The following is a 23,778-nucleotide window of genomic DNA, read 5'->3' as shown; positions in this document are numbered from 1 at the left end:
GGGGGGGGGGGGGGGGGGGGGTGGTGTGTGGGTGGGAGAGTGGTGTGTGTGTGGGGGGATGGGTGGTGGAGGGATGGTGTGTGTGTGTGGGAGGGTGGGGGTGTGTGGAGGTGGATGTGTGGTGTGTGGGAGGGGGGGTGGTGTGGGTGTGGGAGGATGAATGGTGGAGGGATGATGTATGTGGGGGGAGGATGGGGTATGTGTGGGAGAATGTATGGTGCAGGGATGGGGAGTGTGTGGGAGGCTGGATGGTGGAAGAATGGTGTGTGTGCAGGAGGATGGATGGTGTATGGGAGGGAGGATGGTGTGTGTGTGGGGGGATGGGTGATGGAGGGGTGGTGTGTGTGTGTGGGAGGATGGGGTACGTGAAGGTGGATGTTTGGTGTAGGAGAGGGAGGACGGTGTATGTGTAGGAGAATGATGTATGTGTGGGAGGATGGGTAGTGGAAGGATGGTGTGTGTGTGTGTGTGTGGGAGGTGTGAAGGTGGAGGATGGTGTATGTGTGGGAGGATGAGTGGTGGAGGGATGATGTGTGGGTGGGAGGATGGGGTAGGTGTGGGAGAGTGTATGGTGGAAGGATGGTGAGTGTGTGGGAGGATGGATGGTGGAAGGATGGTGTGTGTGTGGAAGGATGGATGGTGGAAGGATGGTGTGTGTGTGTGGGAGGACAGAGTATGTGAGGGTTGGATGGTGTATGTGTGGGAGGATGACTGGAGGAGTGGAAGGAGAGTGTGTGTGTTGGTCTGGGGGGGGGGGCCAGGACTGGTTCTCGGGGTGTGCGGCTGGGCGCTGGGGTGTGGGGCTGGCCTCTGGCGGTGGCCGTCTGGGCGGGCCGGGTCCCCCCGGGTGGCGTGCTGGCCCTTGGCCTGTGGGGGTGGGGGGTGTCCCTGCGCTCCTGGGCCCGGGCCCTCTGCCCCGTCTGTTCCGGGTGGCCGGTGCCCGGGGGGGTCGGGGACTGCTGGCCTCGGCCTGCCGGGGCCGGTGCCCTGTGTCCGCGGGGCGGCTCCTGCTGGGGTCTCCTGCTGCTGCCTTCCTGGGCGGGCGAGTGGTCGTCTCTGTGGACCGGTCGGGATCTGTAGCCTACGGGGGGGCTGGTGGCCTGGGTCTCGGGACCGCTGGCCTGACTCTGGCCTCTGTTCAAGTGAGGTGGCATCTGCATGATCACTCTGCATGGTCACTCCTCCCTGAACGTCTCCACACAGTCTTTGCGTCGCCGTGTGGCCGAGTTCTCCAGCACATCCACACAGGTTTCTCTGCGCGTGTTCTTGAATACAGCAGTTTCACTTATATCCATTATCATATTTTTTTTTTCTTTTTTTTTATTATTTCTGTTCTTATTATTATTATTATTACTCTTACTCTTATTATTATTACTACTACTATTATTATTATTACTATTATTGTGATTATTATTATTGTTACTATTATCAACTAGTTGTGTAATGACCTACTGGCCAGGATGATCTTAGCTATATATGTTGTAAGTAGTATGGATTACATGGTTTTCTGTATAATGTTTTAAGTCCCCACCCGCACTCCCCACACCCTTTCTGTCCCTCTCTCTCCCCTCCCCTCTTCTCTCTACTTTCTTTTCTATCTCTCTCTCTCTCTGTCCCCTCCGGTCGAGTCCAGCATTAAGAGTCTGATTTAATAAAGTTTTTCATGTCATCAAGAGGGACTTTATACATGTAGTATAAATCCCTGCTTGATAGAGTAAAATTGCCCAGCACCAGACAGCAGCCAGACAATCATTCTGTTTGCAACGATGCTGGACAAGACAGGTTAAAAAAATAAAAAAAAAAAAAAAAAAAAAGAGATGGTCTGGTGATCTCCGGAGGGATTAAAAACCCGGCTGGTAGGTGATGTTCTCCGCTGTTTAGTTGTAGGAGATCGCTTCTGCTGTACTGAAATGTCCCAAAATTGTGCAAAATGATGCACAACACCACAAATAAAGTGCAAAAACTACGGCAGTAGTGGGAGCTCCGGGCCGTTGCGTCTGTGCGCGCCGCCATCTCGTTTCAATTAATGGTAGGTTCTGCAGTCTTCCTGTGTTTATTTGATTTGTTAGTTAAATTACCTAAATGCTTCCAAAGTGTTCTATTGCTACCCTTAACATTGTCAATTAATTGGGTGGAAAATGTTGCTTTTGCTTTGCGCAGTTCTACTTTATTTCTTAGGCTTTTGTAAATCAAAAGGTCAGTATTAAGTTTTGAACATTGTCATGTTTTCATAGCCAAGTTTCGCTTCATCAGTTTGTGTATTTTATTATTTATCAAGGCTACAGTGAATTCTTTTTGTCTAGATTTTATTTGCTTTGTACATTTCTTTTAGTCCTGTGATAGCTGCTGTCATATAATTACCGTACTCCTCTACATCATCTTGAGCCGTAATCTGTTCCCAGTTTATGTTAGTGACTTCTCTTTCAAATTGTACAGTTTCAGATTTTGGAATAATGCATTTTTTTTTTTCACTGTCAGGTTTACCAAAGTGCTGCAGGCGCTTTTTAATCAGTTTCCTCACAGTCAGTCATGTTGTGGTCCGAGATTCCTGTTATCAGATTATAAGTCCTTGTTATACGTTCTGATTTGTTAGTAAATGCCGGGTCGATGAGGGTCTTAGTCTGAGTGGTTATCCTTGTCGGCCCTTTAATCATCTGTTGATAATTGAAATGTGTCATAGCTGATTTTAGTTTTTGTTTACAGTTTTTGTCAGACCAATTGATATTAAAGTCACCGTACCATATTGTCTCTCTATAAGAGTCAAGTTCCTTCACTACATAACTTAATTCATCATAAAAGGTAACAGTATGTGAAAGTGGATTATAGAGGATAACAATATTAAAGTTCATAGTAGGTGATAAAATTACATTCGAGGCTAAACATTCCTGTGGGGTATTCAGTTCAACTAAATGACATTTAAATTTGTCTTTGGGGTATATTAATACCCCCTTGCCTGTGTTTCTGTCCTTTCTAAAGCACTGATACCCAGCAATACCTATCATATTAGCTGGTATATTGCTATGAAGCCATGATTCTGTTAAACAGAGATAGTCCAAGTTTGAGTCCAGCAGAAGTGCAGAGATCTGATCATATTTGGAAATAAGGCTGTGTATGTTTAATTGACCGCCTAGTATTCCCTTTGGTTTACACTTTACGTCCCAGAGCACACGAGCGTGATTGACAGTTTGAAAGAATAAATGTTTCTTTTGTTTTTTCGGCAGCGTGACAGTCAGAGCCATCTAAATGCATTTGTAGCGTGTTGTCTTTTCCTCCACCGAGGTTAGCATGCCCCACTTTAGCCGCCGCTCCGTCTCCTGACCAACAGCAAAAGCCCACGCCACCACCCACAGCCTCGCGGTTAGTAGACGGAGTTGTTCCCGGCTCAGTCCTCGGATGGAGATCTGTCAGGCGGGGTGACCCACCGGTGTGGCCGCAGTCCGTTGTCTTTAAACGGGGCTCCGATGCGCTCTGCTCCCCGGCATGACGTTGCGCCGTGGGCCTTCTTTAAAAGGAAAGAGACATTTTGCTCGGAACAATGCAATTAATCACAATTAATCACAACATGTCATGCAATTAATCACGATTAAAAAAATTTATAGTTGCCCAGCACTAGTTACAACTCTATTTCCTAAACCTGATAAAGATCATTTACTAATAGAACACTTTAAATAAATGGTTTTGACATCTTAAGTAAAAAATAAAATGCACAAATAAACATACCAGAGAACGTTTCTATACTGCTGGGAAAATAACGAGGGAAATTCTGTTGGGATGCTCGTTTTAGGAATAAAAATTGGCATAAAACATAACTCGTTCCTTTTAAATTCTGTATGTCAAACAGAATCAGAGAATTACACTTATAGAAACTACATAACTTAAACCCATCTAACACATTTATCTCAAGGTTTTGAGACAATGAAAACAAACATACCTTTTGTAAAACTGAACCGGAAAGTGTAACTCATTGTTTTATGGACGCAGTTGTTATGAAACTGGCATCCAACAAAGCCCCTGGTCGTGACGGTCTTACAGCAGACTTTCATAAATTCTTTTGGAACGATGTTAGACTCCTTATATTTCATACAATACAGGAATGCTGTTACGACCCAGTTCAGGGGTATGAGAGGCGTAACAAAAGAAGAGAACTGCGGACAGATGTTCATGATGTAAGCTAACAGATCTTATTGGAACAAGTGGAAATGGAGAACAAACAAATGGTGGTAAATGAAAAGTGTTGGGGTTAGCGAAGCTGCTCAGAGTAAAAGCACAAAATAACCGTGATGGTCTAACTCAAAATCAGCCAGTTGAAAGCAAAAACCAGGAATAACCAAACGGGAGGATGGAAACTGGCCTACTAATCTAAGTTAACGAAGAGTGAAGCAGTTTCAGTAGCTATGCTGATATAAAACTCTACATACAATTACAATTACAAAACTAACCTAGCCCAGCACATTCTAACTTTAACAACTAACTAATTAAGAACCTTAACTAATACAACTGAAAGAGAAGCCAAAAGGGCTTTACGTATTACCGAGCACCAAACAAAGATAACAAAAACAAGACTGTCAGTCAGCAAAACGAAGAACACAAAAGCCAAACAGTTTTAACGCTGTTGGAAACAAATACTAATCTTGCTTCTCAAAACCACCAATTAAGCACACGGTCACAATCAAGCTCACAAGCCAAGGGCAGCCTGTCTGTGTAAACAGTTGCTACTGACTGAGCGGTTGCAGCAGTCTTTTACTTCCTGGTGGAAGGCAGCAGGAGCAGGGATTGGACCAGCAGTTATCCAATCAGGCGGGTGAAGGCGAAGGTGTGACAGTACCAGCCGACTCCAAACAGGCAACAGAGGGCAGGCGTTTACCTGCAGGATGAGCCCCAGGTGGAGGCAATGAGTGGCAGCCGTAACACATGCATAGAAAAAGAAAAATTACTGCCAAGCATGAAACAAGGGCTTATAACACTAATCCCAACACATGGTAAGGACAAAGACTACTGGACACCCTGAGACCAATCACACTATTAACCACAGAGTAGAAACTCTTATCAGGAAACTTGCAGCAAGACTTCAGACCGGTATAAATCAGATCGTCAGTGAAACACAATCTGGCTTCCTTGGTGGAAGAATAATTTACAATAACATCAGGTTGGTCCTGGACTTCACTTCCTACAGTGACATGTTGACTTTTTGGACAGAAACGTTTTGATAAGCCAGTTTGCAGATGACACAATATTGTTTTTAGAAGATGAGAGAGAAATTCCCATTGTACCAGTTTTCTAAGACACCAGCTGTAAAATGAAATACTGATAAATGTGAGATATTTACTCTGCATGACCAAACAGCTCAGTCAGTTTGTAATATTACACTTAAAACTGGAGTCAGATATTTGGGTATCACAATCAAAAAGAGAAACGAGAAAAAAGAGAGCATGTAAAAAATATAGAAAAAAATTAAATCTTTTCTTAATTCATGGCTTCAAAGGGACACAACTATATGTGTAAGAGTAACTAAGATGGAAAGTTTATCAGGTTATTTATCCTGCATTCTCACTGGAAATCTCAGACAAGATAATTCAACAGATTAACAGCATTAATTTCAGCTTTATTTGGAAAAATAAAGGCCACTATATAAGGAAAGCAGAGTGAAAACCAGCGAGGACTGTGGTGTAAACCAGGGGCAGTTCTAGGATCAGAGGTTTAGGGGGGCTGAGCACCCAGACAGCTGCCCAGCCAGGCTAGAGAAATTTCACCATTTTATATATTGTTTGTGACAAAACACACAACCCAGCTCTTGGTTCAGGTTCTGGTCATTTCACGCATTTACTACTGCAACTCCTTACTAGCTGGCCTGTCTGCAGTTAAACCTGACCTCACTGTTTTATATATTTTAACACAGTTGCATTCCCACATTTGTGAAAGAAAAGCAAAACACTTTTTGGTAAATTCTGTGACTAAACCATCAAATCTGATAAAGGTTATTTAAATGCTGAGCCGCAGCAGAAGAGGAATGGATGGAATCATAAAAGAAACTTATTGTAACTCTAATTTCTGGAGGAAGACGACTCATTCTGATACAGCATCTCCTCAACATACACAAACAGTATGGATGTACATGTGAATGATGTGTTTTATATATAATAAGAGATAAAATCACTGATACACTGATCCAACATACAACAACTTATTACTCATTCTTGATAGACAGACCATTTGGTCTCACACTCTTACCTGAGCCTGGCTCTGTTTTACAAAAATAACATTTTATGTCCATGATGAGTCTGTGTGTCTGTACACACAAACACACACACACACACACAAACCAGGGTTATAATGTTAATGTGCATCCAGTCAGTTAGCTGGTCAGTAGCATCTTGGCTTTAACATGACCACATGCACATACATAACAGCAGCTTCTCTCATTCCAGTTCAAACAGAGGACAGTGGTACTGACCACTGCTAACGTTTCTTAGCTAGAAAAACGTTGGCTAACTCCTACCTACCAACATAAAGAGTAACCTAAGCTTAAATGCAGCAAACATGAGGACTGCTGATGATAAGAATGTGTTGGTATTGAGTGGTAGAAGTTAAGAATTGTGCCACATCTCCTGGTTTAAGCCAGGTTCTTCCACCACTACAGCAGACACTCAGGAAGGCAGCATCGCTCTGTGCAGAGAGCTCAGAGCCCGAGGTGGGGAAGGCAGGCGGGATCACACCATTTTAGAGAAAACAAGAATAATATTTTTCTTGTTAAAATATTATGTTTCAACCAAGCACAGTATGATTTTTACACATTTCTAGTTTGTTTAAAAACTAGAAATGTTAGGGGTGCTGGGATTCAGTTTAGGGGTTGTTATGTAGATAGATGAGCAAACCAGTTGGTTTAGGTGCTTTGCGGTAAACAAGATGGTGTATGGGTCAGAATACAGGGAGGAGGTGGATGGAGGATCTTTATCTTGAACTGTGGGTCCAGCTCCGTTTATTTACAGTAGTTCAGCTCAGCAGTGTCATACCAGTCCTGCAACAACAAGCAGACATCAGTCAGTAACTGGACTCAATATTACAGGCTGTGTTACACAAGCATGATACACACAATACCCTCAAGCAGACCTGCACTAAACAGTAACATATAAACCAGCAGGTCTGAGGATAAACATCCCCCTGCCTGAAGAAGCCCAAGCAGCTAACTGGTCCCCACATAATGTCAGCATTACTATTAAGGAGCGTCTCACTGGCTGGACTAATCCAGATGGAGCGTTGGCGCCACCTGGTGGCCAGCGCGGGTATACGTCCACGGCAGCATGTGCAGCTCACGCTCTGCCGTCATGAACATGGCACCGTGTCTCCTTTCCTCCTAACGAAACCCTCACCTGCACCGTGGAAGAACACGGATATCTAGGCAGACTTATGGAAGTGTCTGCTGACTAACACCCAAACATCCACCTAACAGAGACTCCGCCCTGTTACGGGTAAATGTCTGAGCTTAACTTCGCTCGTATCAGATAGAACTGAGCCAACAGGAAATCCTCACTTTCCTCATCGACTTAACACACAGGATAATGAACCAGCTGACATAAACCTCTGTAGGACGTCTCAAGTAGGCAGAGGAGAACTTCTACAGCAGAACTCGTCTGCTTCACTCGTGGCTAAAACCGGAACGAACCCCAACTCTACTACGTCACTTCCCCCCCACCGTCACAGAGGCTCAGTCCTACACACCCACAACTCAGTCTTTACTACAGGGCTTCAGCCCCCACAATGGCTAGAAACGCCTCTGGTGTACACGCCATAGACTTTGCTGTAATGAAAGGAGCTTTAAAACTTAAATGCTTAAATTCCTTTACTAGACAGAGAGATTCCTTCTGGTTCTGCATTCCGAGGGCAGTTTTCCAAAAAATGGGAGGTACTGACTTTGTACTACGATGTGACGATGATGTACGCAAACTACCTGCAAATGATCAGATTTCCACCAGCAAGTTCTCCTCTACTGGAAGTTATTGTTCTGCCATCATGTTACACCACACAATACACCCCTTTGGAACAACCGATGCATCCTATGGAATAGAAAATCAATGTTCTTAAGAACTCGAATGAAAAGGGAATCTGGTCTGTCACCCACCTAATGGACGATACAGGTGAACTATTAAATGATCCAGATTCCTGTAATTAACTGAAATTTCACTGCACAATTCAAGAGTATAATAAAGTTAAAAGCAGTTCCCATTACTGTGAGAAGAATGATCCAACAAACCAGGGAGCGTTCTGATATTCCAGTAGAACTGAAGCCGCTCTGGATCAGCGGCGACACTTGAACAGTTTGACTTCAATAACAGATTCATTGGAAACGGCTTAACAGCCACTATGACCCTTTCCACTTAAAAAGAAAGGACATTCTTAAGGACGATGATACAGAAACATCAGGAAAAGAAGGAAAAGATATTTGTCTCATCCACTTCTACCTACAACTAAAGAAGTGTCTTTAAAATCCTAAATGGAAAATTCCCATCACACAACTTCCTACATGAGAAATTTAACTTGGAGAACAACTCATGTGGATTCTGTGAGACAGAAATGGAAACAACAGAACTTATTTTTCTACTGCAAACAAGTGTATGAATCTCGGACGTCTTTCAAAGTGGCTTCACTCAGAAAATATCCCAGCGCCCCTCTGAATATGTGCTGAGTCACTGCTGGAACATTAAAGGAGAAGAACTTGGAATTTCTTGGGAATAACTTGATCTGCTGGCCAAACATTTTATTCATAGATGTAAATCTGCCAGAACTAAACCCACTTTAATGGTTGAAGAATGAAGTGAAAATCTTCTCAGAATGTCTTTGTAGAAAATGAAAAGAAGCCAAAGACTTCTTTCCTGGATGGACTTGTTCATCTTACTAGGCTGAGACCCACCTGCTGTTTGTTCTTAATCCCCTTTCTGTTCTCCTTTATGTTATTCCTCTGAGTTCAAGAGCCGCCTTAACACATAGAACACGGATAACATGGATATAGTGGCTTTTCCCACATGTTTGTAGACATGTTGTAAAGCAATAAAGCTTTATTAAAAGCAGCTTGTTTTCTGCTTCCAGACAGTAAACATGTTGGAAAGAAGGTGAGAACGATGTTCTGTGCAGAACAACTCATGAAATGAACATAGAAGGAAGAACATCGTTACTTAGTCTGAACCAAAGAAAATAATGATGCACTTTTGTCCATCTTTATATTTTAGGAGGAAAATTCCACATTTCCTGTTTCTGATTGAAGCTGATTTTTACTTTAAGTCTCTAAAACTGATTTCTAATCAGAAATGCAGATCAATAATTAATATTCATTCACAGCTTTTCAGCCAATAAACTCTCACAAATACTATTATTATATATAGAATATTATGAAGTCTGTCACGCCAGTTTTTCTTTCATTTCTGTTTCTATTTGTTTACTTTCTATACTTTATTTTATTTTCTACTTTATTTTTCCTCTTCATTCCGTTTCTTTCTTCATGTGCATCTTGTACAAACTGGACTGGATTTACTTTCACTGTCTGTTTATTGTTTGTCAGGTTTGAATAAAGCATAAAAACAATGAAGACACAAAGACAATAATGTGAGACAGGTCCAGTTTCTCTGAACATCTGATGACGTTCAGCTTTAGTTTGACAGCAGTTCTCTCAGAGTTTCTGTCATACGTGTTGTTTTCTGCAGCCTGTCAGGATGTCTGATCACAGAGGAAGGCTGTGCTTCTCTGGCCTCAGCTCTGACCTCCAACCCCTCCCATCTGAGAGAGCTGGACCTGAGATACAACCATCCAGGAGACTCAGGAGTGAAGCTGCTGATGGCTGCACTGAAGGATCCACACAGACTCAGGTATGGAGAGGCTGCTGCAGCCACACAATGTCTGATAGAGGAGGAAGATCTGCAGACATTTTCTCTGTCCTTCACTCAGTCCTGCTTCATGCTGGATATGAGTGTTATATGAACCATCACACATGTAGGAGCCTTTTTCCTTTGCTCACATCAGATATGTGAGTAGGAGAGTCTCCAAGGAGAACATCTGCAGGAACAACAGTGATAACTGTCTGTTGCTCAGAGTTTCTTCAGTCTGGAAATATCTCTGCAGATTAAAGGGACATTTTGTCCCTTTGAAGATGAAAATGATGATGTTACATCAGGTTTCCTGGTTAACGTGAAAGGACTCAGTATGTTCACAGCTGATGTTGAGGAAAGATGAGACAGACTTTCCTGAATCCTGTCTGACCACCAGAGGCAGTCTAACCTCTCCTCTTCACTCAGGACTTTAGAGCTTTGATGATCCCATGCTGCTGATTCAGTAATTACTCATTCAATCATCCATCAGATGATCAATCAGCTTCAATAACAGTGTAGATGTTGGAGTCAGTAGAAGCTGGTGATGTGGCTGCACTTCAAACTGGAAATGAATCAGCAGACTGGATCAGATGTGGAAGAAGTGTGGTGAGTTGATGCTGCTGATCCCTCTGATTTGTTCCTGCTTTAGAAAGAAATGTGTTTGTGTCCACACAGCAGCAGGATCTGCAGGAATAATGTGAGGGAACAAATCCTCAGTGTGATGATGAAGCAGCTGTTAGTGGTCAGTAGGAAACAAGCCGTCACAGCTCCAAACACACACATCATGGCCTCAAACAGAGTCTCTGACAGTCATTTAGCTTCATGTGCAGGAAAAGAAGCACTTTAACATTTCCCAGCTGATCACAACAAAGAATCTGATCCAATCTGCTCTGCAGAGGAGATTATTGTCAGAAGCTGATCAATAAGACTTCGGGGCAGAGAGAAGATGCAGCTCTTGGTTAGATCAGGAGTTTCTGCAGAGTTCTTCATCTGTGAAGAGATGAAAAGGAGAAGATGGTTGAAAGAAGAAACTGGGACTTCCACAAAGCAGTTTTCTTGGTGTGGGTGTGGACCAATCAGCTTCCTGATTCTGCTCCTTCTAGTCTGGAGATGCTCCAATCAGGTGGACGTGTCCAGATGTTGGACTGTTCCTTTCTCAGTGTAGAACAAAGTGTGTGTGAGAGCCATGTAATGTCCATGTTAGCATGCTCTGACCCCCTCCTCCTTTCAGGGTGGAGCCTGCTGGAGAACCATGGTTGAGACCAGGAGGTGTGAGGAAGTGTAAGTGTGTTTTTCATTGGATTCATCACATTCAACCATCTTCACACTGTCCCATCACTCATTCATCAGTCAGCATCAAAGTGTCAATAGATCAATAACTGCAGCTGGATTGTGTTTGTTCTCTCCATCAGATTCCTGTCCACTCACCATCCACATGAACACAGTGAACAGAAACCTCAAACTGTCTGAAAACAACAGGAAGGTGACATATGTGAAGGAGCTTCAGTCATATCCTGATCATCCAGACAGATTTAAATGGCCTCAGCTGCTGTGTGAAAATGTTCTGACTGGTCGCTGCTACTGGGAGGTCGAGTGGAGAGGAGTCGTTTTAATATCAGTGAGTTACAGAGAAATCAGAAGGAGAGGAGACAACAGAGACTGTTGGTTTGGATTCAATGATCAGTCCTGGAGTCTGAGCTGCTCTGATGATGAAGGTTACTCTGTCTGGCACAATAACATAGGAACACCCATCTCCTCCTCCTCCTCCTCCTCCTCTGTCTCTAACAGAGTAGCAGTGTATGTGGACTGTCCTGCTGGCTCTCTGTCCTTCTACAGAGTCTCCTCTGACTCACTGATCCACCTCCACACCTTCATCACCACATTCACTCATCCTCTCTATGCTGGATTTGGCTTCTGGTTTGGTTCCAGTTCTGGTTACTGGGTGTGTCTGTGTTGAGTGTAAAGAGTGTGATGGTAGCAGAGAAACTCTGACTGGTGAACAGATAGTTCAGTCTGTACATGTCTGTCTCTTTCACTCAGAAACATCTTTTCAGATTCATGGATTCAATCAGTTTGTGTGTGAAACTCTTCTAAATGATTCCTTGGAAACTTCTTCCTCTTCCAGTCCTTTAAAGATGGAAGCTGTGCTTCTTCCAGGATCCACATGTTGTTTCCAGTCAAAGCTTCACACTGAATATCAGGATGTTGTGTTGACTTCATGTCAGCTGCAGTTAGTTCCACTTCACGATGCTGGAAATGAAAATCCTCCCAGTGTTTCACTCTTAGTTTGTTTGCTTCATTCTGTCTTTATTTGGACTGTTGTAGCAATCCCACGTACTGTACAGCTACAGGGTCTCCTTATGTGTTCACTAGCAGGAGGCTGTCGACCATCCTGTGTGAAGCAAGCTGCATGTCACAGCTCATTTCTGTTTTATTTGTACAGACTGCCAACAGCTATTAAAGAGCAACCAGCAACGTGGTCCAGTGTGGTCTTATTCATCATCACGCATATGAACACAACGCAGACTATATAAAGAGTCACGGGTGTGGACTCAGTCAGGAACTGAACTGAGAGGACTGCTGGAAGTTACATATTAAGTTTATTCAGAAAAAAATAGCAAGAAATACTGCAGTTCTGACCAAATCTAAACGTTTCTCGGATCAAAATATCTTTATATTCTGTAGGGAAGAGTGGGGTAATTTGTGCCAAGGGGCAAATAGTGCCCCCCTGTTATGTAGAAAACCATGTTAAAAATTGGTTATGTGACCACATATTTTTCAAGCAGCATCCATTTCACTCATCCTACAAAGAAGGGAGACACATGGCTTGAGAGGGAAGCACATTTAATTTCAACAAACAATTTTTTATCCTCTAGAGTAAAATTTTTACAATTAAGGTTTTTTTGATTGCTGTGTTTGAACCAGTGGCGTCGTCAGGCGATTTTCCCGGGGCTTTAGCCCCAGGTCTTTTGAGTCTAGCCCTGGCAACAAAGACCAATGTAAATCACTGTATAGATGCTGTTAAACTTAACTGCCACCTGCTCCTCCAGTCGCTCCGCTCCGTTATTTCTCAACAACCACAGGCTACACACACACTCACTCACTTTCACATTCAGAGCAAGGCTGGGCTGTGAGTTGGAGGGTCTGATTAACCCTGTCACTGACGTTAAATTACGTTACTGGGTGTCAGATTACAGCCGATAGCCAGGGCGGGTATGTGTGCGCATGTGCAGAGGAAAGAGTAGCAGCAGTCCGAGCGCAGCAAACCAGAGCTAGCAAAATGGAGAGAAAATCTAAAATAAAGCAGCTACAACTCCTTAGGTTTTTTAGAAGAAAAGTAAAGGGTAAGATATACAGTATTGTCCCAAATATGTGTACTTTTTGTTTAATACAAGCAGATCGCCGTCGGAGGTCGCTACACAAGACATTATGTTACACGCGCGCAGGTGTCAGTGTGTGTGCGCATCTCGGGGAAACTTCAAGATACACGACAGAGAGATCAGCTCTGACATGTCATGTTGTATATCCTACACAGTCTATGTGCATATCAAATAAATAACACCAGACTATTTAGTTTTTAATAAAAGAACTTAGTATAAACTGTTTATTGAGTAAATGAAACTTAAAGGACTTCTGCTGTGACTTGCTATTGCATAGAAATCAGATCAGATTCAGTTTGATCTGGTAGGGGTACTGTATAATGTTAGGGGAAACACTGATAGTTTTTTTCGGAAGATTAGTTATGGAAATTGGGGGTTGTATTATAATCAGGGTTTGGAAATGTAAGTGTCTACATTAGCCAGCAGTCATTCTGACTTTTACAGCATTTTTGTTTAGCTATGCTAGTGCTACCTAAGCTGCTATCCTTAGTTAGCATTAATGCAACTGAACTGCAACATCTCAACACAAATGAAAGCTGCACATTTAAGTACAAATTTTAACAAAAACATGTTAAATTTTCATATCTTGAATCATGATTGCTCATGCTCTATAGCAGGGGTTCTTTTTCAGCACTTTACCCCATTTTGGAATGTTTTTTTTTTATCCAGTCTTGTAACCTGGACCGGACCAGGGCAAGCCACATGTTAAGAAATGATTATAATGGCAAAAATGACATGGGAAATACTTCAATAGTAATGCTTTCTATGAAATATTATTTTGTTCTTTCATGTGAATTTTATTTTTATTTTTTTTTACTAATTATTAATTACTCAAAGTTTTCATCACCTGGACATAGTACTCTTTCCATTTCTGAATGCCGTTTCTAGATAGCCAGGAAAGGTTAATGCTTTCTTTGTGCTGGAAGGTGTTGATTTTAAAAATTTGTATTATAATACAACATTGTATTATCATAAGCTTGATTTGTTTTCTGCTTTTTGATTTCATTATTTTGCAGAGGGTAAAGATGAGCTACAGACAAAGGAGGAGCCAGCAGGAGACATGTCCGAATCAGACATGGACATTGGTAATAGTTATTTAGCTTAGTCAAAGAAAGATTACAAGCATTTTGTGGCATCTGGTTCTTTGTTTGACTCTATAGGAGCTGCCTCAACGACTCCCTGTATAAACCCTCAAATGTTTTCTTTTTGTACCTTCTACTGTGCAGCAAGTGCAAAAGGCCCTCAAATGTTTAAATCACAGAAAACCTCCTGGACCAGACTTGATAGCGCCTTATTTCTTTCTTTTTTTAATGGCTGCTAATTTTGTTGCACAGCCTCTTAAGATACTTTTTAATGTTTCGATTGAAAGTAAAGAAATTCCATCAGTTTGGAAGTCAGCTTTTGTTGTTCCTCTTTTAAAGGGAGGTGATCCGGCAGTTTTAACCAACTACAGGTCAATATCAAATTTGTGCATTTTGTCAGAAATTACTGAATCTCTTGTTTGTGATCAATATAAAGAATTTTTATATTCAAATGAGCTTATTTTAAATTTGTAATCAGGTTTTAGGGGAAAAAAAAAACAGTTCTGCTGCTGTTGAAGAACTTTTGTAATACTCCTGGATACATTTTGTATTTGCTGCAGCCCACTTGTTTACATTAAGATATTTATTTTTGTGTTATACTTTCACGAGTGTAAATCTACAAACTTAATTTGATGTCATGATTTTATAGAGGGTAGGACAGATTAAATGAAGACTGGTGAGCTAGCACAAGCAGCAGGAGCACCAGAGGCAGCAGCAGCATCATCAGCAGTAGTAGTAACATTAGGTATGGAAACTGGCAACAATTATTTATTATAACATTGTGTTATACATAATGAATCAGTGGAGGATATTTCATTACAAAGCTCATACATATAAAAATGAAATTAGAAGCAAATTAGAAATTAGAAACATTTCAATGACAATGTGCACAATTGAAGCCATAATAATTGAAATAATAACTAGTTTTGTGGGATTTCTTTCCCATAGTGTTCAGGTCTATTGCTCATAAGCTATTCTGGGTGTATGTATTTTGGGATGACTTGCGGTAAAATGTAACTAATGTCCCATATCCCTGTTGTATTGGATTACAATTTGAAACTAATTATATGAGGAAGTAGTTGTTTTTAGGCTGGTGTGCAATAAAGTGTGTAATATTATCTGTTTTCATCACAGATTATCCAGAGATGAGTGAGGAGAAGATAGTCAAGGATATCAGAGTGTCAAATATAGGAACTGTAGACACAGGCCCAGAAAGACGAAAATTCAAAGAATACCCATTCACAAGCTTCGGATTGCAGAGAAGGTCATTCCAACAAAACTGGTTTGACTCATTTGAGTAGTTGGAGTATTCTGTATTCTGTATTGAGTATGGAGTATTCAAAATTCTGCATTCTGCTACTCCTGCAGGATCTTTGGAAAACAAGCATCAGGAGTTAAGAAAGATAGTCTCATCAGCTTAGTTGGTTTTTCCAACTGGAAAAGAGCATTGGACAGCTTCCGAGAGCATGAAGCTTGTGCAAGACACAAAGCCTCAATGCTTGCCTGGAAAGCTTATAAAGCAAGTTTGACAGAAGGCAGTGTCATAGAGAGGATGAATGTGGCAGGCATTGACCTGATCACAGAACGCAGAAAGTACCTCCACCGTATTGTGGCTGCCACAAGCTTTTTAGGAAAACAGGGCATACCTTTCCGTGGTCACAATGAATCTGAGTCCTCAGACAATCGGGGGAATTGAAAAAGTGCTTGAAGCCAATGGATTGCAAGAACTGCAATGTGTTGCCCAGGCATATGATGGGGCAGCAGTGATGAGTGGTCCAGCTGGAGGAGTTCAGGCTCTTTTCCATCAAAGGCATCCAGAAGCAGTTTATGTTCACTGCTATGCCCATGAACTCAATTTGGTGCTTAGCCACACTTGCAAGGCTGTGCCAGAAGCCAGGGATTTTTTTGACACACTGGAGAGTTTGTATTGTTTTTTCAGTGTGTATCTAGTGAATCACAAGGCTTTCATTGACATGCAGAAAGCCCTAGGTTTAGTGGAGACTGAGCTTGTTCAGCTATCTAATACTCGATGGGCTTGCCAACTCCACTCAGTAACTGCTGTCATTGACAACTTGACAGCAGTGCTAAGGTGCCTGGAAGAAATAAAAAATGCCACAGCAGTTGGACTGCTCTTAAAACTTGCCAGATTCTCATGTGTTTACATGCTGGTAATGTTTAAGAGTCTGTTGTCCACTACAGAGGGGCTCCACAAGTACCTCCAGAAACAGGACATAGACCTAGCCCAGGCTACCTCATACAAAGATGCTGTCCTTGAAACTCTGCAGTCAATGCGGACTAATGAAACTGCAGACCAGTTACACAAACAGGCTAGAGAAATCTTTGAGGCCAGCAATCTGTCACTGACCTCAATTTCAGAAAAAGGCTCTCTAAGACGTAAGCAAAGGCGTTTGGATGACTACGTGGTGGAGTCCACCACAGGCACAAGAGCTCAAGCAAGTTCTGGGGATGAGCTGAGATACCACATATTTTACCCATGCCTTGATAGAATGGTGAATGAGCTAGAGAAGAGATTTAGCTGTGTTGGTGCAGACCTGATGAAAGGCATCCAAGCTTGCCATCCGGCATCACATGACTTCCTGTGCGAACAATCATTAGAACCAATTGCAAAACAATACAAGATTGCACTCAGTAAAGAGGAGATTGTAGTTGCTAAACAGTTCCGGATGAGAAAGAAAATAGAAGAGACCTTTTCCGATGTGGCAAGTGTGTATAAGCTCCTTGATCCTGACACGTTCCCAAGTCTTAGATTAGTGTTTCAAGTGGCACTAACTATTCCTGTAAGCAGTTGCACTTGCGAGAGGTCTTTCAGCACTTTGCGTCGCCTACACACATGGCTGAGAAGGACCATGGGCCAGCACAGGCTCAACAGCCTGGCTGTTATGGCCATTGAAAGGGAAGCTGTATATGTCACAGACCATAACAGCATCATAGATAGATTCGCAAAGCTTAAACCAAGAAAATACACCTTAATGATTCCACCCTCCTGTAAATAATTGACAGACTAACAAACAGATGAGAAGGAGAGGAAGCTTGTGATAAGGAGAACAAGAGTAGACCAAATGACAAGAAGAGGAGAACAGGTGATGAGGAGGACTGATGAAAATGAGAAGAGGAGAGCAAGTGATGAGTACAAGAGAGGACAATTGGTCACAATGAATGTGGCTGTATAAATTAATATGTGTTTGAGTGCACTTCATATGTTTATGTACTTGAGCAATAAAATAATTGCATTGATCATTTTTTAAGTGACAAAACGGAACTGTTGTGGTTATAACTATAATATATATATCAAGCTCCCCTAATTTTTAAATTACATCTGGTCCGGGCAAAGCCCAGGGTGTCCTCAAAGGCTGGAGACGCCCCTGGTTTGAACAGTTATAGACAACTCTGAAAATGGTTCACACACGCAATAAGGGTCGTCTGCATAGTCGGATATAGAAACATACACATCTGCTACTTTGGAAGTTAAAAACAGTAAAATTCAATGATTTGGTGGAGTTAAAACAGCAATAATAATGTACAAAGCAAGAAATAATTCATTACTGACCACATACAAAAATGTTCTTTAACCGTGAACTGGAGATAATGTGAGGGGAAATTACATCTGAAGGGTTTAAGTATGAGAACAACTATGAAAAGTATGACGGAGTATTAGGGCCACACTGAGAAAAACATGGAGGATGACTTTTTTTTTCTTCCTGCATCACTTAGAGAATAAAGTAGAAATGTGGAGAATAAAGTAGAAATGTGGAGAATAAAGTAGAAATGAGAATAAAGTAGAAATGTGGAGAATAAAGTAGAAATGAGGAGAATAAAGTAGAAATGTGGAGAATAAAATAGAAGTGTGGAGAATAAAGTAGAAATGAGGAGAATAAAGTAGAAGTGCGGAGAATAAAGTAGAAATGAGGAGAATAAAGTAGAAATGTGGAGAATAAAGTAGAAACGAGGAGAATAAAGTAGAAATGTGGAAAATAAAATCGAAATGTGGAGAATAAAGTAGAAATGAGGACAATAAAGTAGAAATGTGGAGAATAAAGTAGAAGTGTGGAGAATGAAGTAGAAGTGTCGATAATAAAGTAGAAATTTGGAGAATAAATAGAAATGTGGAGAATAAAATAGAAATGCTGAGAATAAAGTAGAAGTGTGGATAATAAAGCAGAAATTTGGAGAATAAATAGAAATGAGGAGAATAAAGTAGAAGTGTGGAGAATCAATTAGAAATGTGGATAATAAAGTAGAAATGTGGAGAATAAAGTAAAAATGAGAATAAAATAGAAATGTGGAGAATAAAGTAGAAAAGAGGAGAATAAATTAGAAATGTTGAGAATAAAGTAGAAGTGTGGAGAATAAAGTAGAAGTGTGGATAATAAAGTAGAAATTTGGAGAATAGATAGAAATGTGGAGAATAAAGTAGAAGTGCGGAGAATAAAGTAGAAATTTGGAGAATAAAGTAGAAGTGTGGATAATAAAGTAGAAGTTTGGAGAATAGATAGAAATGTGGAGAATAAAGTAGAAATGTGGAGAATAAAATAGAAGTGTGGAGAATAAAGTAGAAATGCGGAGAATAAAGTAGAAATACGGAGAATAAAGTAGAAATGTGGAGAATAAAGTAGAAGTGAAGAGAATAAAGCAGAAAAGAGGAGAATACAGTAGAAATGTGGAGAATAAAATAGAAGTGTGGAGAATAAAGTAGAAATGAGGAGAATAAAGTAGAATTGTGGAGAACAAAGTAGAAATGCTGAGAATAAAGTAGAAATGAGCAGAATAAAGTAGAAGGGCGGAGAATAAAGTAGAAATGCGTAGAAATGTGAAGAATAAAGTAGAAATGAGGAAAATAAAGCAGAAAAGAGGAGAATACAGTAGAAATGTGGAGAATAAAATAGAAGTGTGGAGAATAAAGTAGAAATGAGGAGAAGAAAGTAGAAATGTGGAGAATAAAATAGAAATGTGGAGAATAAAGTAAAAATGCCGAGAATAAAGTAGAAGTGCGGAGAATAAAGTAGAAATGCGAAGAATAAAGTAGAAATGAGGAGAATAAAATAGAAGTGTGGATAATTAAGTAGAAATTTGGAGAATAAAGTAGAATTGTGGAGAACAAAGTAGAAATGCTGAGAATAAAGTAGAAATGCTGAGAATAAAGTAGAAATGTGGAGGATAAAGTAGAAAAGAGGAGAAAAAGTCGAAGTGTGGAGAATCAATTAGAAATGTGGATAATAAAGTAGAAATGTGGAGAATAAAGTAAAAATGACAATAAAATAGAAATGTGGAGAATAAAGTAGAAAAGAGGAGAATAAAGTAGAAATGTGGAGAATAAAGTAGAAGTGTGGAGAATCAATTAGAAATGTGGATAATAAAGTAGAAATGTGGAGAATAAAGAAAAAAGAATAAAGTAGAAAAGAGGAGAATAAAGTAGAAATGTAGAGAATAAAGTAGAAGTGTGGAGAATCAATTAGAAATGTGGATAATAAAGTAGAAATGTGGAGAATAAAGTAGAAGTGTGGAGAAATAAGTAGAAATGTGGAGAATGCAGTAGAAGTGTGGAGAATGAAGTAGAAGTGTGGAGAATAAAGTAGAAATGCGGAGAATAAAGTAGAAGTGTGGAGAATAAAATAGAAGTGTGGAGAATAAAGTAGAAATTTGGAGAATAAATAGAAGTGTGGAGAATAAAGTAGAAATGAGGAGAATAAAGTGGAAATGTGGAGAATAAAATAGAAATGTGGAGAATAAAGTAAAAATGCCGAGAATAAAGTAGAAGTGCGAAGAATAAAGTAGAAATGCGTAGAAATGCGAAGAATGAAGTATAAGTGTGGAGAATAAAGTAGAAGTGTGGATAATTAAGTAGAAATTTGGAGAATAAATAGAAGTGTGGAGAATAAAGTAGAAATGAGGAGAATAAAGTGGAAATGTGGAGAATAAAATAGAAATGTGGAGAATAAAGTAAAAATGCCGAGAATAAAGTAGAAGTGCGAAGAATAAAGTAGAAATGCGTAGAAATGCGAAGAATAAAGTAGAAATGAGGAGAATAAAATAGAAGTGTGGAGAATAAAGTACAAATTTGGAGAATAAAGTAGAAGTGCTGAGAATAAAGTAGAAATGCGTAGAAATGCAAAGAATAAAGTAGAAATGAGTGGAAAAAAATAGAAGTGTGGATAATTAAGTAGAAATTTGGAGAATAAAGTAGAATTGTGGAGAACAAAGTAGAAATGCTGAGAATAAAGTAGAAATGCTGAGAATAAAGTAGAAATGTGGAGGATAAAGTAGAAAAGAGGAGAAAAAAGTCGAAGTGTGGAGAATCAATTAGAAATGTGGATAATAAAGTAGAAATGTGGAGAATAAAGTAAAAATGACAATAAAATAGAAATGTGGAGAATAAAGTAGAAAAGAGGAGAATAAAGTAGAAATGTGGAGAATAAAGTAGAAGTGTGGAGAATCAATTAGAAATGTGGATAATAAAGTAGAAATGTGGAGAATAAAGAAAAAAGAATAAAGTAGAAAAGAGGAGAATAAAGTAGAAATGTGGAGAATAAAGTAGAAGTGTGGAGAATCAATTAGAAATGTGGATAATAAAGTAGAAATGTGGAGAATAAAGTAGAAGTGTGGAGAATAAAGTAGAAATGTGGAGAATGAAGTAGAAGTGTGGAGAATAAAGTAGAAATGCGGAGAATAAAGTAGAAGTGTGGAGAATAAAGTAGAAATTTGGAGAATAAAGTAGAAGTGCTGAGAATAAAGTAGAAATGCGTAGAAATGCAAAGAATAAAGTATAAGTGTGGAGAATAAAGTAGAAGTGTGGATAATTAAGTAGAAATTTGGAGAATAAATAGAATTGTGGAGAATAAAGTAGAAATGTGGAGAAATGCAAAGAATAAAGTAGAAATGAGGAGAATAAAATAGAAGTGTGGATAATCAATTAGAAATGTGGAGGATAAAGTAGAAATGTGGAGAATAAAGTAGAAATGAGGAGAATAAATAGAAATGAGGAGAATAAAGTTGAAATGAGGAGAATAAAATAGAAGTGTGGAGAATAAAGTAGAAATGTGGAGAATGAAGTAGAAGTGTGGAGAATAAAGTAGAAATGCGGAGAATAAAGTAGAAGTGTGGAGAATAAAGTAGAAATTTGGAGAATAAAGTAGAAGTGCTGAGAATAAAGTAGAAATGCGTAGAAATGCAAAGAATAAAGTAGAAATGAGGAGAATAAAATAGAAGTGTGGATAATCAATTAGAAATGTGGAGGATAAAGTAGAAATGTGGAGAATAAAGTAGAAATGAGGAGAATAAATAGAAATGAGGAGAATAAAGTTGAAATGAGGAGAATAAAATAGAAGTGTGGAGAATAAAGTAGAAATGTGGAGAATGAAGTAGAAGTGTGGAGAATAAAGTAGAAATGCGGAGAATAAAGTAGAAGTGTGGAGAATAAAGTACAAATTTGGAGAATAAAGTAGAAGTGCTGAGAATAAAGTACAAATGTGTAGAAATGCAAAGAATAAAGTAGAAATGAGGAGAAAAAAATAGAAGTGTGGATAATTAAGTAGAAATGTGGAGAATAAAGTAGAAATGAGTGGAAAAAAGTAGAAATGTGGAGAATAAAGTAGAAATTTGGAGAATAAAGTAGAAATACGGAGAATAAAGTAGAAATGTGGAGAATAAAATAGAAGTGTGGAGAATAAAGTAGAAATGAGGAGAATAAAGTAGAAATGAGGAGAATAAAGTAGAAGTGCGGAGAATAAAGTAGAAATGAGGAGAATAAAGTAGAAATGAGGAGAATAAAGTAGAAGTGCGGAGAATAAAGTAGAAATGTGGAGAATAAAGTAGAAATGTGGAGAATAAAGTAGAAATGCTGAGAATAAAGTAGAAGTGCGGAGGATAAAGTAGAAATGCGGAGAATAAAGTAGAAATGTGGAGAATAAAGTCCACTGGAGGTGAGGCGATTACTCCCAGATAACACTGAGGAAGCTGGTAGTGGGTCAGGCTGCTTTTTGGCATGAATTCTACGATCGCTGCACACTGGGGACAACAATGAAAGTACCTTCATCAGACATGATTTCAAGGCTGATACCTGGAAAGCCACTGGCAGAATTCTCCTTAGAGGACACCAAGATTACCACCATCTTCCCATTAAGCTCTGCCCCCCTTTTTGGAGGAGATATTTTTTGGAGAAGTTTACAGTGACTTGACAGAGGCCTTTCTTCAGTTTGTAAGCAACCAAGAGCGAGAGATCCTTCGGCATCTTTACAAGATTTCTCCTCTGTCCAACCTAATGAGCTTCTGGAGGTCCCCGACAATGATGCTTGCAGAAGAAGGGTCTCAGCAGACACCCTTAAAGACATTGTAATAGAAATTTCCCACAAGGAGCTTGTGCAGAAGCCAATGTTTGTTGTTGCTGCTGGAAGGACGTCACAAAACTTTGGATCAATCTAAATGATGAACAGCTGACAATGATGTATGCAAACCTTAAAGCGACATCTAAGAAGGTGTTAAATATGCTGAGATTCCCAGCAGATTTGACAGCAAAGCAAAAAGAGCTTGAACATCATCTTAGAAGATATATTGGAGAACTTGATGAAGAAAAACTTGGGAGGTTTTTGAGATTCTGCACAGGGTCAGATTTGATTGTGTCAGACAGTGTAACTGTGGAGTTTATAGTAACGTCTGATTTCACTAGATGGCCAATTGGTGGCACCTGTGGAAAGTTTCTGCAGCTACCTGACTGCTACCAACGTTTCCCAGACTTCCGTGCTGAGTTCAATGGCATCCTTGAGAGCAATGTTTAGGTGATGGACATTATCTAGGACACAGTATGTTGCTTCATAGCCATGGCTGTAGCCATATTGTTGCCAGGCCAGGGTTTCTAAAGCAATGACAAGGACCAGTTTTTCTTAAGTGATATATTTCTCTTACTAAGTTACATGGAACCTTTAGATGAAGCTTGTTCAAAGCGTTCACTAAGTTCACTAAGCTGTAGGATGTTATCATTTGCTCTGTGAAACACAGAAAACATGTTAATGTCATACAACGTGTCATGCATGGTGGAGGGTTTTTGGTTCTGGAAATGCTGTGATTGTCCACAATTAGGGAGAATTCTCTAAACGGAAAGTCTTGTTCTTTGCAGAGAGGATGGAGCTCATAACTTTGCTTTCTTTTAAATAGCCCACCCTGGCCTAGTCCTGTTATCACACTGTTTAGACTTTATTTTGTAAAATAGAACTGCATTAATGGCTCCAGATAGCAGTGCGTCCATTTTCCTTGGCAGTTAAAGGTAAAACTGTCATGCAGGAGAGTTTCATCTGACATTTTTACCTTTAAAGGTTGTTCATTTCTTTATTTGTACATTTCTACAAAGATAAGATGTGAATGGCATAGTTAAGTTTAAAAAGGAGCTATTTACTTAAAAACTGTGGCCAAAGACTGAATGCTGCTTGTCTTCAGGTCTCCTGGATTCACACT

The 23,778-nt window shown here is 40.0% G+C and overlaps 1 long non-coding RNA gene across 1 annotated transcript; it reads left to right on the top strand.

Moving 5' to 3' along the window:
• Positions 1-711: 711 nt before the first annotated feature.
• Positions 712-10,235, top strand: LOC121651893. The gene is made up of 3 exons (XR_006012523.1): positions 712-742; positions 1,048-1,049; positions 10,136-10,235. It is a non-coding gene; the product is annotated as an uncharacterized LOC121651893 (long non-coding RNA).
• Positions 10,236-23,778: the final 13,543 nt, after the last annotated feature.

Source organism: Melanotaenia boesemani, chromosome 2 (genome assembly GCF_017639745.1).
Source record: "Melanotaenia boesemani isolate fMelBoe1 chromosome 2, fMelBoe1.pri, whole genome shotgun sequence".
Classification (NCBI taxonomy): domain Eukaryota; kingdom Metazoa; phylum Chordata; class Actinopteri; order Atheriniformes; family Melanotaeniidae; genus Melanotaenia; species Melanotaenia boesemani.
This window is presented reverse-complemented; position numbering and strand designations above follow the sequence as displayed.